We start from the raw sequence: 17,700 nt of genomic DNA, 5'->3' as shown, positions 1-17,700 counted from the left end.
GAACATATAGAAAGACATGGCTTAATGGAACAAGGTCAGCATGGCTTTACCCAAGGCAAGTCTTGCCTCACAAATCTGCTTCACTTTTTTGAAGGAGTTAATAAACGTGTGGATAAAGGTGAACAGGTAGATGTAATGTACTTGGATTTTTAGAAGGCGTTTGACAAAGTTCCTCATGAGAGGCTTCTAGGAAAAGTAAAAAGTCATGGGATAGGTGGCGATGTCCTTTCGTGGATTACAAACTGGCTAAAAGACAGGAAACAGAGAGTAGGATTAAATGGACAATTTTCTCAGTGGAAGGGAGAAGGCAGTGGAGTGCCTCAGGGATCTGTATTGGGACCCCTACTTTTCAATCTTACTAGATAAACGAAGCTTGACCGACATGCCGCAAATGCGCAGTAGAGACCAGCTCTACCGCGCATGTGCGGGCGAGCACGTCGGTCTGAGCCAGCGTCAGAAAGAAAAAAAATGGCGGCGTCCAGTGGCAGCAGCGGGCGGAGACGGCGGTAGCGAGCGGCGGCGGTACCCGGCAGCGGGCGGCGGCGGTAGCGGGCGGCGGCGGCGGTAGCGGCGATGGCGGTAGCAGGCGGCGTCCAGTGGCAGCAGCGGGTGGCGACGGCGGTAGCGAGCAGCGACGGCGGTAGCGGCGGCGGCGGTAGCGGGCGGCGGTAGCGGCCAGTAGCGAGGGAGGGAGAAGAGAGAGAGAGGGAGGGACGGACTGAGTGGGAGGGAGGGACGGAGAGAGAGAGTGGGAGGGAGTGACTGAGTGGGAGGGAGGGACTGAGTGGGAGGGAGGGATTGAGTGAGGGGGAGGGACTGAGTGAGAGGGAGGGAGTGGGACTGAGGGAGAGGGGGGACTGAGTGAGAGGGAGTGGGACTGAGGGAGGGAGTGGGACTGGGAGAGGGAGGGAGGGAGTGGGACTGAGGGAGAGTGAGTGGGACTGAGTGAGAGGGAGGGAGGGAGAGAGGGGGGAGGGAGTGACTGAGTGGGAGGGAGGGATTGAGTGAGGGGGAGGGACTGGGGGGGAGGGACTGAGTGAGAGGGAGGAGGGAGTGAGTGGGACGGAGGGGAGAGAGAGGGAGGGAGGGAGTGGGACTGAGGGAGAGGACGGAGGGAGTGGGACTGAGTGAGAGTGAGTGGGACTGAGTGAGAGGGAGGGAGAGAGAGGGGGGAGGGAGTGAGTGAGACTGAGTGGGAGGGAGGGACTGAGTGAGAGGAGAGGGAGGGGGGGGAGGAGTGGGTGAGGGAGGGAGGGAGGGAGGTAGGGGGTGGTGAAGAGTGAGGGGAGAGAGAATGAGGGGGAGGTGAGAGACAGAGGGATGTAGCCCGTTTTAACGGGCTTAACGGCTTGTATATTTATAAATGATCTGGAAAGAAATATGACGAGTGAGTTAATCAAATTTGCAGATGATACAAAATTGTTCAGAGTAGTTAAATCACAAGCAGATTGTGATAAATTGCAGGAAGACCTTGTGAGACTGGAAAACTGGGCATCGAAATGGCAGATTAAATTTAATGTGGATAAGTGCAAGGTGATGTATATATGGAAAAATAACCCATGCTATAGTTACACAATGTTAGGTTCCATATTAGGTGCTACAACCCAAGAAAGAGATCTAGGCGTCATATGGTTTATGGTTTATTGTTTTTTCTATACCGCCACCTTGGCGTTAGCCTTCACAGTGGTTTACAATTTAAACAATAATAAGAAATACAATAAATACATTCAATAAAAGATAACAGCTAAAATTTTAAAAAGCACATTAATAAGGTATTTAGCTGTTAAGAGTAGAGATTAAAATTGTTAAAATAATAGAGCTATTCCTTGATGTAATTATTCAGGGCTAAAAAGTTAAGACAAAATAAAAAGAACAACATAAATATAATATCACAAAAACATAACATAAAATCAGTTCTGCCTGTGGCTAAAATCTGAAGCATTCATTTGAACCTGTATCTGGCCATTTGGAGTCTATAAATATATATTTGCAACCTATTGTCCATAGTGGATAACACATTGAAATCGTCGTTTCAGTGTGCTGTGGCAGTCAAAAGAGCAAACAGAATGTTGGGAATTATTAGAAAGGGAATGGTGAATAAACGGAAAATGTCATACTGCCTCTGTATTGCTCCATGGTGAGACCGCACCTTGAATACTGTGTACAATTCTGGTCGCCGCATCTCAAAAAAGATATAAATGCGATGAAGAAGGTACAGAGAAGGGCTACCAAAATGATAAGGGGAATGGAACAGCTCCCCTATGAAGAAAGACTAAAGAGTTTAGGACTTTTCAGCTTGGAGAAGAGACGGCTGAGGGGGGAGATATGATAGAGGTGTTTAAAATCATGAGAGGTCTAGAATGGGTGGATGTGAATTGGTTATTTACTCTTTCGAATAATAGAAAGACTAGGGGGCACTCCATGAAGTTAGCGTGTAGCACATTTAAAACTAATTGGAGAAAGTTCTTTTTTACTCAACACACAATTAAACTCCGGAATTTGTTACCAGAGGATGTGGTTAGTGCAGTTAGTATAGCTGTTTTAAAAAAGGATTGGATTGGATAAGTTCTTAAGAACATAAGAAGAACATAAGAACATAAGAAAATGCCATACTGGGTCAGACCAAGGCTCCATCAAGCCCAGCATCCTGTTTCCAACAGTGGCCAATCCAGGCCATAAGAACCTGGCAAGTACCCAAAAACTAAGTCTATTCCATGTTACCATTGCTAATGGCAGTGGCTATTCTCTAAGTGAACTTAATAGCAGGTAATGGACTTCTCCTCCAAGAACTTATCCAATCCTTTTTTAAACACAGCTATACTAACTGCACTAACCACATCCTCTGGCAACAAATTCCAGAGTTTAATTGTGCGTTGAGTAAAAGAGTACTTTCTCCGATTAGTTTTAAATGTGCCCCATGCTAACTTCGTGGAGTGCCCCCTAGTCTTTCTACTATCCGAAAGAGTAAATAACCGATTCACATCTACCCGTTCTAGACCTCTCATGATTTTAAACACCTCTATCATATCCCCTCTCAGTCGTCTCTTCTCCAAGCTGAAAGGTCCTAACCTCTTTAGTCTTTCCTCATAGGGGAGTTGTTCCATTCCCCTTATCATTTTGGTAGCCCTTCTCTGTACCTTCTCCATCGCAATTATATCTTTTTTGAGATGCAGCGACCAGAATTGTACACAGTATTCAAGGTGCGGTCTCACCATGGAGCGATACAGAGGCATTATGACATTTTCTGTTTTATTCACCATTCCCTTTCTAATAATTCCCAACATTCTGTTTGCTTTTTTGACTGCCTCAGCACACTGTACCGACGATTTCAATGTGTTATCCACTATGACACCTAGATCTCTTTCTTGGGTTGTAGCACCTAATATGGAACCCAACATTGTGTAATTATAGCATGGGTTATTTTTTCCTATATGCATCACCTTGCACTTATCCACATTAAATTTCATCTGCCATTTGGATGCCCAATTTTCCAGTCTCACAAGGTCTTCCTGCAATTTATCACAATCTGCTTGTGATTTAACTACTCTGAACAATTTTGTGTCATCTGCAAATTTGATTATCTCACTCGTCGTATTTCTTTCCAGATCATTTATAAATATATTGTGCAACCTGCGTGCGCCGAGCCCAGCGCGCGTTGCCTGTTCCCTCCGAGGCCGCTCCGAAATTGGAGCGACCTCGGAGGGAACTTTCCTTTGCCCTCCCCCCTCTTTCCCCTCCCTTCCTCTACCTAACCCACCCCCCGGCCCTATCTAAACCCCCCCTACCTTTGTTGCCAGATTTACGCCTGCTGAAAGCAGGCGTAAATCTGCGCGCGCCAGCGGGCTGCTGGCGCGCCATCACCCAACCCAGGGGCTGGTCCGGAGGCCTCGACCACGCCCCGGGCCGGTGCCATGCCCCCAAACCACCCTGAACCACCCCTGACCCCGGTCCCGCCCCAGGACACGCCCCCTCACCGCCCCTTTTACGAAGCCCCGGACTTACGCACGTCCCGGGGCTGTGCGTGCACCGGCGGTCTATGCAAAATAGGCACGCCGGTGCGCGTAAATCCAGCCGGATTTACGCGCGCAGGGCATTTAAAATCCGGCCCTCAGAGAATAGCCACTGCCATTAGCAATGGTAACATGGAATAGACTTAGTTTTTGGGTTCTTGCCAGGTTCTTGTGGCCTGGATTGGCCACTGTTGGAAACAGAATGCTGGGCTTGATGGACCCTTGGTCTGACCCAGTATGGCATGTTCTTATGTTCTCTGCCATAGAAGCTGGACATGGAAAGCCATTATTCAGCACTCATTGTAACAGTATTGCCTGAAAATGGGAAATGTTTCAGCTTTACAATATTTTCAGAATAAACTATACAGCAATAGTTCCTTTTATGAATGCTTTGAATGAAATTTATATTGAAATGAGACCTGAGATTTTAACAGGTGCTAGCTGAATCTTTGGAAATCACAGATAAAAAAATGATTTCTTGCTGAAAAGATGCAGACAATGCGATACTAACTGAGAATTGAAATAATGAAAAGATACTAATTGGTAGCACTTTAAATGTATTGGGCCACAAGGTGGTGCTTTGCTATAATGTTTGATTCCAGTAGACTGAAGAGAGTGAAGCCCATTTTCAACAACGGACAACCACACAGAGAACCTACAGAAAACTACCGCACCAAAATCCTGAATAGAGGGTCATACTTTGTGGTAGGAATTTGGTAAGAGAAAATGCAGCACAACCCCGCCAAAATTGACAGCATGGTTGGCGGAGCTTTAGTAAATAGAAAAGCAGTACAGCCCCACCTGCCATGCTGCTGATTCTGGTGGAGCCGCATTGCTTTTATACTTACTAAGGCCCCACTGATCATGCTGTCAATTTTGGCAGGGCCGCACTACTTCAGAAGAAGAGGAGGAGTATGCTCTGCCCCACCCTGTCCTGCTCTGCCAGAAGGAGTACAAGGCCAGAGCTGGGTTGCACCCCTTGGCTGGAATCATTCCCTTGGCCACGGTGGCTGAAGAAGGAGTCTGCTGCTACCTGCTGCTTCAAGGGAGAATGAGAGAGAGAGCATTTGAGTGAGAGAGAGCATATGTGTGTGGGAGAGAGAGAGAGAGAGTGTGTGTGTGTGTGTGAGAGACTGAGAGAACATATGTGTGTGGGAGAGTGAGGGAACATGTGTATGTGAGAGTGAGAGAGTATGTGTGTGGGAGAGATTGAGAGCATGTGTGTATGAGAGAGAGAGAGAGTGTGCATGTTTGAGATGGAGCATATGTGTACACAACTCCACATCCTCTCTGCTTGCTAATCCATGACAATTTCAGGGCATCTGGAAATCAAAAGTTCCTAAGTATGGATAATGAGGGATTTTTGAAAATCCTTATTAGTTTTAATTGTTGGGAATTATTTGATGTGTCACTTCTGAAATATTTCATTTGCGTTTGGAAAATGCTTATATGAACTTTCAATTATTGAATGTTATTCTATTCATTAGTTTTGAATTATTTTTTACTAATTTTATTGTTTTATGATGAATGGTAATGCTTCTGTATTTCCATTTTGCAGTACATACAGAATTTGGCTTGTTGCAGTTTCCATTCAGTTTTTGTCTGTACATTTCTATTTATACTTTATGGTCTCTTTTTATTCTGTATTTGAGGGTCTATCTGTGTTCTGCATGTGTGACTGAAGTGAGGTATTCCAAAAATAGTGTAGCTTCTGTATAAGGATCTATAGCAGCTTGGCTTGTTCTGCTTTCCTAATAGGGGGTGTATTACTGTTTTCGGCCTGGTGAAATATTTGAGGTGTTAGCTTTCATAGGTAGAGTTGTTACTGTTTGATTGCTGGTTGTTAGTGTTGTTTTGATTATAGAAAGTTTATTGCACTGTAATTCTGTTTTCTCGTGGCTCTCTGAGGGCCATGCCCATGCCCGACGCATTACAGTAGGGTCTAATGCCATATGGGTTCCAAGTGTCTCTTGCTTTTTGGCAGGGTTTGCTAGTTGGCACCACAACAGTGCATGTAAATATAATATACATATTGTATGTGATATTTTTACTTCAGAAGACTGTGCTTTGAATGTCGTTTATCATGTAAAATCTGTTGTTATAAATGCATAATTTTTAATTATGTCTGAGGAGAGTGTGATGGGGTGGTGGAGCAAAAGCTGTAAGGTTTTCCTAGGTCACTTAATACCCTTGCACCGGCCATGGGTATTGCTGAACAAACATTTAACAGACTCTCCCAACTTGTGTGTCATGTGTTGCGTAATGGGTGAGGCCGTGGTTTTTCACTTGGCCATAGGCGCCACACTGCCTGGCTCTGGCTCTGCCACACTCATCCTTGAAACAGTCCCATGATACTCTTTCTTTCTCCCATCACATCTTTGGTTAATGTGTATTTAACCTTCTCTTGGTTTAGAGGTTCCTAATACAGGGCTCGCAGCAGAAGTCCCTGGGGCTACTGTCTCCCGGATTGTTCCTCTCTCACTCATGCCAGCCACAAGACTGCAGTAAGCCACCAAGGGGGCCGGAGTTCAACTGGCAGGGAGGAGGACAAGCCTCCGGGGTACTAAGCTCCTGGGTGTAGGTACCTTGTAAGTCTCTCACTATCAACAGTCTCTTTCTCCAACTTGTACTTATGTAGGCAGATCTCTTCAGTTCAGCAGGATGGCTCTTGGAGTGGAAAAAAAGCAGGCTAGAGACAGAGTGGTGTTCAACAACAAAAAGAAAATAGTTTACTGCAACTTATAAAAATGGATTCCTGGCAAAAAGGTGAAGTCATCAAAAGGAAAAAAACAGGAAGGTATCTCCAAGACCAAAGTCAGTCTGTCCCTGCCAGGTTCAGCCTTTGATTCAGTATCCAAGTCTCCTAAGCTCTTTCCCAGTGAGGGAAGAGAGAAAAACCTTCTCTCCTCCAAGAGTAGGCAGGGAGATGATGGTGGGAAAACACCCCCCCCCCCCCCCCATTCAAACAAGATGACACAAAAACTCAGTTCTTACTTTTTCGCCTTCTACGTCACTACAGTCCCCAGGTTTACTGGCCACAAGGTAAAAAAGTACCTTGGGATACGGCGGCCCTCGCCTTGACTAGTGGCAGGGCAAAGAGCATCCAATTCTGTCCCTTCAGACAGGGGATTCCTCCTGAACTGGGAGCAAGTAAAAAAAAAAAAAAAAAGCAGCTCTCTCGTAAGTCAAACAAATGCACTCCTCAGAACTCGTTTATCCGACTGCTGCAGGCAGGGGGCCTACTTGATTCACAAGCGCGTCCTTCCACCTCAAACCAAAAACTACATCCAACCACACCTTCCTCATGCTCAACCCAGGTTATATAGGGGAGCAGTGACCAGTCCCAAAAACAGGGGAGGGCCAACCAACTGAGGAGAATCCAAAAAATGCAAAAATCTCCCAGCAGATGGGAAAACAAAGGCAAAAATATCTAGTAAGGAGCAAAGCCTTCCTTACATGTGCATCACCCTAAGCCACTATGGAGGCATCCTGCTCTGGGGGAAACTGTTGGGTTGAATTAGCAGAAGTCTGAAACTTATCAACTGTAGCACCAACACAAGGCTTCGGCCCTGTCGACTGCTAATTCATCTCCTTTGTATGTCTGTGAACATGCTCAAAATAAGCACACATTTTTCTGATAAAAATGAAAATCTATACCCCCAAGTCTCCCTGTGAGCTTGGAAAAGGAATTAAAAGATAGAGCAAGCAGTAATGATGACTAGCATGAAGGGTTGGCCATGGAAGTGTAAGGATAAGCACTTATCAGAGTTGGTTTGTTTCTGCTGAGTGCCTATGGTAATGGCAGCGAGAAAAATAACTGTTCCAGTTAAATAAAATTACACACTTCTGAGTACTATTTTAAAGAGCTTTTTACCACAGGAAGGGAAGAAGCAAAACCTTTGTAGAGAACAGAAGCAATGGTGCAAAATTATCAAAATGATATAAAATAGTTATGATGTGCTTCATGATGCCAGGCGCCAGCACACTTTAGAGATATAAATGTTAGTGCATGAAAAGGAAAGATAAAAGTGAGGGAAATCAGGCAGAAATAAAGCAGAAAAATTGAAACCACAAAATTCAATTGGCTTTTTGACACTGTGGAATTAATCAAGGATTCATCCCTTAGGGAACATAGTCGATAAATCAGGTAACTAGAGGTTAACTGATTTCTAAGCACAGGGACTGTGAGAATAGCAATTTGGTGAAAGCATGAGGCTGCAAACCCTGAGACCCAGTATACTTCATAAGAACATGCCATACTGGGTCAGACCAAGGGTCCATCAAGCCCAGCATCCTGTTTCCAACAGTGGCCAATCCAGGCCATAAGAACCTGGCCAGTACCCAAAAGTTAAGTCTATCCCATGTTACTGTTGCTAGTAATAGCAGTGGCTATTTTCTAAGTCAACTTAATTAATAGCAGGTAATGGACTTCTCCTCCAAGAACTGATTCTTTTTTAAACACAGCTACACTAACTGCACTAACCACATCCTCTGGCAACAAATTCCAGAGTTTAATTGTGCGTTGAGTGAAAAAGAACTTTCTCCGATTAGTTTTAAATGTGCCCCATGCTAACTTCATGGAGTGCCTCCTAGTCTTTCTGTTATCCGAAAGAGTAAATAACTGATTCACATTAACCCATTCTAGACCTCTCATGATTTTAAACACCTCTATCATATCCCCCCTCAGTCGTCTCTTCTCCAAGCTGAAAAGTCCTAACCTCCTCAGTCTTTCCTCATAGGGGAGCTGTTCCATTCCCCTTATCCCCTTCCTCTATGCACAGCTCACTGTATGGCCTTGAGTAGGCCACTTGTACTCAACCTTAAAGTCAGATTCTGTATTTATCAGGGGAAGCCTTAGAAAAATCAGGGCTTCAGTTTGCAAGCTGAAGAGCACTATGGAAGGTATGTTGCAGCCGTACAAATTGTCCTGCACCACAGCGTGCATATATGGTGTTTTCTTTATTATTACAGAACTTGGCAAAACCTTTCCCCAAGGCAGTGTTAGACAATTCCTGTCCTGGAATGACATAAACAGGTGTGGTTGTCAGGTCATCCACAATGAATCTGGATGAGACACATTTGCATACAATGGAGGCAGTGCATATTATGCATATTCATTGTGTATATCCTGACAATCACACATGTTTGTGGCACACCATGCCTCCCCCTGCCCTATGGAGTTTAGTGTACGTTTATTTCCAGTACATTTGAAAGCTCTTTAAGCAAGAGAGTATCCCCTGCTGTTTTTCTTTTTTAAACTGTTTATTTCTGAAAGGAGGACAGCACAAAATCACACAGATAGTGTGATTCAGCACACAGTGCAATCAACAGAACATGCACGGATTGAAATTTGCATCTCTATCTGTGACAAATCCCATTTAATACATACTTTTACATATTTTTAGTGTACAGGTATATCCGGCAACTGCCTCTAATATGAATTTAGAGCAAACATCCATGAAGAGCTTTGTAAACTACTAAGATGCCTCTTCTAGAAATAGCCTCCTGAATGAAGACCTTTTCAAATGAAGAGAGAAATCTGGGTATCCAGCACTCCTCTCTATGCCTTTGAATTGCAGCTAATAGCCTGCAAAGATGAGCCACGGAACCCCCCCTTAACCCAAATTCAGATCACAGAGCCTGAAAGGATTTATATGCAACACTGTTGTCCTCCCACAACTGCCCCATAATCTTCAGGCCCTGCTTCCAGCAGTTAAACACCTCTCTACAAAAGGTGAGGACAGATAGTGAGGGGGTACCTCTAATAGAAGACAGGGGAGAGACAGAATCCAAATGAATTCCCAAACTCCACATCCCTACCTGCCAGACCTTGATCGTACAAGAAATAGATATACTGGAACGGCGAGCCTGTCTGGCCTGAGCAGAAGAGAAAGATCCAATCTGTTAACCAAGGTTTTCAATCCTATGGGTCCCAGTCTCTTGTTCTTGACTTTCCTTTTGTTTCTTCTAACTCCTTTTCCAAAGTCTCCTGTCCACTTTCTTTTTTTTTTTTCTTTCCTCCTATCTTCTTCATCTGCCTCTGACATTGATTTTTCCTCAGCCCAGCATCTCTCCCTCCCTCCCTCACCACACCCCACCCCAGCCTAGCATCTCCTCTCACTCTCTCTCCCCATCCTAGCCCTGCATGTCCTTTCACTTTCTCCTCACCTAGCCCAGAACCTTCCCTTACTCTCTCCTTTCCAATCTAGTCCAGCATCTCTTCTCGCTCTCTCCCTTCCACACTAATCTAGCATCTCCCTTCATTCTAAACAGCATCTCTGCTCATCCCAGAGCAGCAACTCTCCTCATCCCCCCCCCCCCCCACACACACACACACACACACACAAGACCAGCATCTCTTCCTGCCCAGAACCTTCATTGCCCTATTCTGGGTCCTTCTCTCTCAATTTGCTTGGCTCAGTTGATACCAAAGGACCCTTAGACTATGGGAGGAAGGGGATGGGAATTAAACTGCATTTGCAGAAAGGCTGCAGTGCAGTCAAAGAAACACCCAAAAAAATAGAAAGTAAGCAAAAGGCTTTATCTGCAGCCGACAGCACTCAGACCCTGAAGCAACTCTTTCCCCTCTTACCACACAGGCTTCCTGTTACTTAGGAAATCCATATGAGAGGTGGGGTTGCTTCAGGACCTCGGTGCTGTCAATTGCAGATAGGCCCCATGCTTAATTTCTGTTTTTTTGTGTGTGCATATTTTGGGCTGTACCTCAGCCTTTCTGCAAGGGCAGTTTGATTTACCCCTCTTCTCCCCAACCCCGCCCCTAGTCATGGTATAGTCAATTGAGACGGGGAAAAGGAAGAGATAGAAAAGGGGTGACAATGCCACTGTGAAGAAGGAGTTAGCCTTGTTCCGTTAGGCCCTGATAGAGCAGGAGAAGAGAACAGAATTGTGTTGCGGCCAGCAGAAAAAAATATAATGGAGTATAGTTGTGTAAAGTCAATAAGATCTCCACCTTGTCAAGACTGTGAGCCTGTTTGTGCACCAGCTAATGCACTAATGTCTTTCCACCCTAACCCAAAGCCCTGTGGCAAATGATAAGTGATGATAGAGACAGGACCAATGAATCCAGCAGATGGTGATAGCATGATGATCAACTTCCATCTAGAATAAGACAGAGATGCATTTTGGCAGCAGTTATCATGACTGAGCAGTCATATTCAGGATTTATTCTGCTCACTCTACACAGGGAAGGAACTAGTAAAGGTGCCCCATTATCTAGGCTGTTTCACTTACTCCTAACTGGATAATCAGATCCAATGGGATCATTACCTCTCTATTTCAAAACATAAAAAAGGGCAGTAACTATGACGGTGATCTTTGTGATTCAAAATGTCTGCATCTTGATAAAGAGCAGCTATAATGAACAAGAAAGAAGTGCTACCATCATTGTATTCAGAGAATTAGTGTAATATAGCATCAAAATCACTGATCTGAGTAAAACAAGATGACCAGATGAGGGTCAATTGATGAGAGAGAGTAAAGGTTACCCTTTCTTTTGGAAAGGGAAAATTGGTCCAAGACAAGACCCTGGATGGTATCAGTATCACTGTCAGGAACCAGCCTGTTAGCCAGCTCATAAAACACCCAGTGGGCATTAACGAATGTTTTATATTTCAGCTCAAGCTTAGTAACAACCTCCATGCCACTGTCATGAGCACATATGTCCCAAAGCTTGATGCTAATAAAGATGTCAGAGAAAAATTCTATCCTGTCCCTGAGCTTGACCAGGTCTTGAGTAGCATCTTCGAGGACAAGATCTTTTTTTCCTGGTGATTTCAATGCCATAGCTGGACACTATTGGGAAGGGAAGAGTAGGCAATGAGAAAAACTCTCTGGTAACTTGATGAGCCATTTCTGCAGAACCTGGATACTGTGATCAGTGATTACTCGATGCTGAAGCAATTGTATGAGAATTTAATCTGTGTTTGAGTATTTGAAAACCCTGACCATTAGTGTTTTTATTCTAACGAGGATTGCTAGACCTGTTTTTTGGGTTAGAATTAGACTTATCATTGCCTTTTCTTTCTGTGAACAGTTATTATAATTTTTCTTCGCACAAGTGATATAAGAGACTGAATAATGGTTGCCTATATATCAGCTGTGGTATCCCAGCTTGTGCCAATAGGAAAAAAGTAATTGAACTGGCATTTGTAACTATTTTCCTGGTTATAATTATTTTCAGTAAAAATATTATTTTATTTTGGGAACCACAGCTTCAGTGTGCTGCGTGTTATTGGAAGAGAGAAACCACTGGTGGTTTTTGTTCAAGGCACCCCACTTCACTGAAAAGTCTTATAGATGTATTCTGCTCCTCAAGAAAAAGAACCCCACCTATCAATGTTTTTTTTGTGTGACTGATTTAGCCTGATGATTACACCACTGTCTTCACTATTTCAAGAAGGGAAAAAATGCAGTATTCGGAAGCTAACAAGGCTTTGCCCTTCTCTCAAATGCAGGGAAAACCCAAAACCCTTGTCAGCATCCACTTGGACTGCTTTTATCTTCTTGTTGAGAATATTATCCTACCAAAATATCAATGAGGTTTTAGATTCTCTCTTGGGACATGATTTTTGAAGCCTGTCATATTCATGAAAATGTAATGACCAGCACCTGAACCTGCCTATTGCTTTCATTGGCCTGACTAAGACTTGTGATTCGATCAGTTGTGTTATGGAAAGTGCCCACTAGATCTGGATGCCCTAGAAAATACATTGGGATACTAACACTTCTTTATGATCAGATGACTTCAGTGGTTCTCCGAAACAACTTTAAGATGGAATCTTCCATCATCTGAACAGTGGTCAAACATGGATGTTACCAACTGTGCTATTCTTGCACACAATAAAGAAGATCTCTAAACTATTGTGATGGGTCCTGCACCTGACGTCTAGGTTTTTCCACCATACAGGCTTTGCTTCCATCATGTGTTCCCCTCTGTAGGGGAGCAGGAAGAAGTGACTGAATTATAATACCATTTGTGCAGGCCTTGGCCTTTAGTAGACACAAGAGCTCGAAAACAGAGTAACACTTCTAGTGCCTTTTTCAGCCTCTTCTCTTTCAGTTCATGGTGGTTGCCTAACTTAGCAGACCTTCCCAAAAAGTAGCCATGCAGAAAGATAAATAGTGGACAGTTTGGAGCTTTTCTTCCTCGTCCTGCCTTATCACAAGCTCCTGCAGCTGTTCTACACAGGAATAATAAAAACCAGCAGCTTCAAGGTTTTTGTCTTCCAGCCTCTGCCCTGATATGAGTTCCTGCAGCTGCTTTGCACAAAACAATATACAGTTTTGGGTTTTCCCTTCAAGCTCCCACCCTGCTACAAGTTCCTGCAGCTGCCTTGTACCAAAACAATACTCTGCTGCTTCCAAGCAATTGCTCAGTCCATAAGTCCAGAGCAATTCTGTAGCTGCTCCTGTTGGAGTGGCACATCCAGTCCCTTTCTCTTCCATTAACCATAGTCTTTCAGTCGCTTGAAATACAAATACCAGATATTTTAACATCATCTGCCTAAGACAACCTGCCTTGAACTTTTCAGTAGGTGTATTGGGAGTCTCTGATCCTGAGCAGGAATGCTGGAGCTTATATTTTGCACCCCAGGTACAATGGCCCGCATTGTGGAGACTGCAGACCCGCCTCCCTGCTGGGGGTTGCCAGAGCCTGAAGGTGCTTAGGCTGTAGTCTTATTGGAGACATTTCCTCTAGGCACAAGGAAATGTCCTAGTGAGCCCAAGAAATTGTTTTGTCACCGACCATTCTTTTTCAGAATTTGATATCATAAACCAGTCCGGCAAATTCCTCCATAATAGCAGTAAACTTTTATGACTGTGTTCTGATAAGTATAAGTAACAGGGTATGAGCCCTGGTCCGGATACCACTGTGAAAGATGAAAAAAGCCAGAAGCGCACGGCAAGGAAAGAGGCCAGACTTCCACTTGCCTGTTCCTTTTAAAACCCCATAGCCGGATCTGCCCCCCAAGCCACGCCCTCCTCAGTGACCATAGGTGCACTGGTCAGCCCAGCCATGACACATTCGCTAGGTCGGGATTGAAGGTCACATCACCCTCCTGACCCCTGCCAGAAGCCCCCTGACCACACAGCCAGCAGCCTTGTGGTGCCCTTTGGCCATGGGTCAGGGTATGAAATGCCACAGATAATGTAAGAACTATAAATTTGCTCAACTATCAGGGAAGGATGGCTCTCATACTCTCTTTCCTTGCTGCCTGATCTCTTCAAATTTATTACAAAGATTAAACATTGGCCCATGTTTTAGAAATGTGATTAGAGTTCCATAAAGAAGCCAAATTCTAGATAGAAAATAAATAGTGATCCGACCCAACCTTTCTGTTTAGCTAAAGCGACCAGGCAGGGGTGTCCGTTTACCCCTTGCTTTTTATCATTTCTTTTTAGAACCATTTGCTCAGGCAATGAGAGAATGTGAAGATATCGTAGGCATTTAAGTGGGACCATTATTCCCTCTAAGCTGTGCATGCACACAGATTGTGAATCATGCGCACATGGCAAAACATAGCACACACAAAAAATCAGCATAGCAGCATATATATCTTTACTAAATAATTATGCTTATCTATAACAAATATGAAATCAGATTGATTTTATTTGATGCTATTTATTTAAAACAAAAGATATCCTGAAATAACTTAACATACAATTATTTTCAATAAAACAATTATTTAAATAATACTTTCAAAATCCCTATATTATTACCATTATACTTGCTCAGTCACTCTTGTCTCATAGAACACAAATTTGAAGTCTGCTTCTAAAAAGTCACACAAAAGAAAATGTTGCACACATAGCCTGTATAAATTAGAGGAATCGTTGAGTGGAACTGAGCATAAAATAGCATCATAGGCTGATGTTGCTCTTGGCTCTACTATTTATAGAAAAGTCCTTTATCTTCCTCCCTAACTTAATACTAATTTGCTGAGAATTTGGCTCAATATCTGGATATAAACTACTGTAAATGACTCTAAATCTATCATATTACCATTTAGTATTTCAAATGACTTTGAAGCTAATATCCATTCTAATCTCTCCTCTCAACAGCAACATGGGTCTTTATTATATCTGGGGATCATTATCTTGACACAAACTAAAGATTGCACAGATTAAATTATCTATCCTGAATTAACTTTTAAAAATTATTACTCTATAGAATTACTTTACTGTCGCTCCTCTCTTGATGAGAATTTGTGATAAAAATGAATTTTGGCCCAACAATCCTACTATTTTAGCCTGCATTCCAAAGGAAACAAAGGCTTATGCAACCACTCCCATCTGTGCATCTGTTTATCCCCCACAAATACCTTTCTCATTCCATTTCCTATTGACATCAAATTTTCAGGACATATCAGGCGGCCAAGAGAAGTCAGACGCAGTTGTTTTATTTAAAAATCCATGTATTCCACAAAATGTGATAGATCAAAAATAAGGCAAATCTCAATAAAGGTGATGAGGTGTTATTTAATAACTTCGACTGACCTATTGTTGCGTTGGAGGTGGACCCTTGGACCGAGGTAGGGTTAACACAATCTGTAGGTGAGGACCTACGGGTCCCCACCGTTGGCAGGTAGAGTGGGCTGATAGGCAGAGGCTGCTGGAGTTTCACCTATACCAGCCCTCATTCCCTGCGGGTTGAGCCTTTGGGTGCCGGGGCCAGCAGAACTTAGGTGGCCTTGAGATGGAATCGCAAGAGAGGTTGGTTCAGCCCAGAGACAGCAGGTGAAGGATGGTGTAGTCCTACTTTGGACTGGGTAAGGTTCTGGAACTCGGGCACCAATGGAACAAAGGCTGACTGAGAGCGCTCAAGCAAAGGCAGGCCAAAGCCTAATAAGTCCAGGTCCAGGGAGTAGGCTGAAGAGGCGTCCAATGGTAGGCTTGAGTCAGTGGCAATCCAAGGGCTGTGGCAAGCGATGCTGAGATCTGAACATGGAGATAGTCAATAGCGTAGTCAATCAAAGCTGGGTTCTGATCACGGAGAAGTCAATAGCATAGTCAATCAAGCTGAGGTCTGATCACGGAGAAGTCAATAGCATAGTCTGACAAAGCGGAGGTCAGGGTCTGTAGCGTAGTCAGGTAAAGCAGAGGTCTGGGTCTGGAGATAGGCAATACGTGGTCAGGAGAAGCAGAGGTCTGGGTCTGGAGATAGGCTGTAGCGTAGTCAGGCAAAGCAGAGGTCTGGGTCTGGAGATAGGCTGAAGCGTAGTCAGGCGAAGTGAAGTCAAAGTCCATGTAATCAATCCAAAACATAGGCAGGGCAGGAACGAGGAAACAGGAACAATGAGGATCAGGAACACAGAGGAACATAGAGTAGAGACGAATCTCTTAGCAGCAACGAGTACTCGACCAGTGAGGAGACCTGTTGCAAAGGCAACGCTATGGAGAGGGGCCTGAGCTTATATACAATGAAGAGATTGACGTCATCAACAGGGGCCGCAGCCAGGTTCCCACCGCGGTCCCTTCATAAGGATCAGCGATGTGCGCGCGCGCGCATGTGCCTAGGGAGCGGCGCGGTTTGGGTAGTGGCATCTCTCTGCGGGCCATGCAGAGAGGCCCGATGAGCAGTGATATCCTGACCTGGAATGCTGGGGACTGTGGCAGAGCTGGAGGCACCGGAGGCGGCCCACCGCCGCTAGCGAGGAGGAACCAGAGGCTGGAGTCCTTGTAAAAAGGTGAGGGGGGCCATGCCATGGGTCTGCCGTGGACGGCACGCGTAACAGTACCCCCCTCTTTACGCCCCCCTCTTGGAGGACGGGATTTGCCTGGATGGGCACAATGATAGTTCAGGAGGAGAGTTTTGTCCAGGATATTCTGAGCTGGTTCCCACACATTTTCTTCGGGTCTGTACCCCTCCCAGAAAAGGAGATATTCCCACCGGCGGCCCCTATGGTGGACGTCAAGGACTTCATGTACCTTGTACGTTGCAGCGACCAAGACAAGAGGATCAGTGAACACCAGGAGTTCTTTATTTTGTACAAAACATCATAAAAAGCCCGACTCAGGCCTAGTTTCGCTCTTTGAGCTGCTTCGGGGGCTAACAGAACAAACAAATACAAACACTTCATTGCAAGTATACACAAATCAAGATAGCGGAACAATAAGGAATCACATTGTGTTTCCTTACGGGAGTAAAGGAGCCCGATATTACAGAATATACTGTTCTATGAGCAATGTCAATTACTCATCGTTTTAAATTTGCATTACCTTTTTATACACTGCTGTTAAATATGGCTCATATGCTTACCCCTCCTCTTGCTCATCCCCTACATCAGCTGGTAATTTTCCTTCATGCGCCTCTCAAACATCACACATTCTGCTTATGTTAGTACTTCCTTTGTTTAACTTTCTTAGCACCTGACTTATCTCACATTTGCCCTGCATTCTTACACCATTCCCAGCCTTGGCATTTTTCTCTCCTTAGGCCTTCTTGTTCCAGTTACTTGTTAACATGAAGTAGTATATTCTTAAAGCAGCAATTAACAAATAACCTAAATCTCTTCATTACCCATATTACGGTGTGACCCTTCAATGGAGTCAGGTGGATCCATGGTTCCTCGGGTCCTGGAAGCGGTTGTAGGAGACCCCAAGATCGACTGACCGGCGCTTTTTGCTGTGCACAGATGTTACAGGAGTCAACGTATGCTTTAGCATTGGA

This window comes from Rhinatrema bivittatum, chromosome 2, assembly GCF_901001135.1.
Source record: "Rhinatrema bivittatum chromosome 2, aRhiBiv1.1, whole genome shotgun sequence".
In the NCBI taxonomy this organism is placed as follows: Eukaryota; Metazoa; Chordata; class Amphibia; order Gymnophiona; family Rhinatrematidae; genus Rhinatrema; species Rhinatrema bivittatum.
This window is presented reverse-complemented; position numbering follows the sequence as displayed.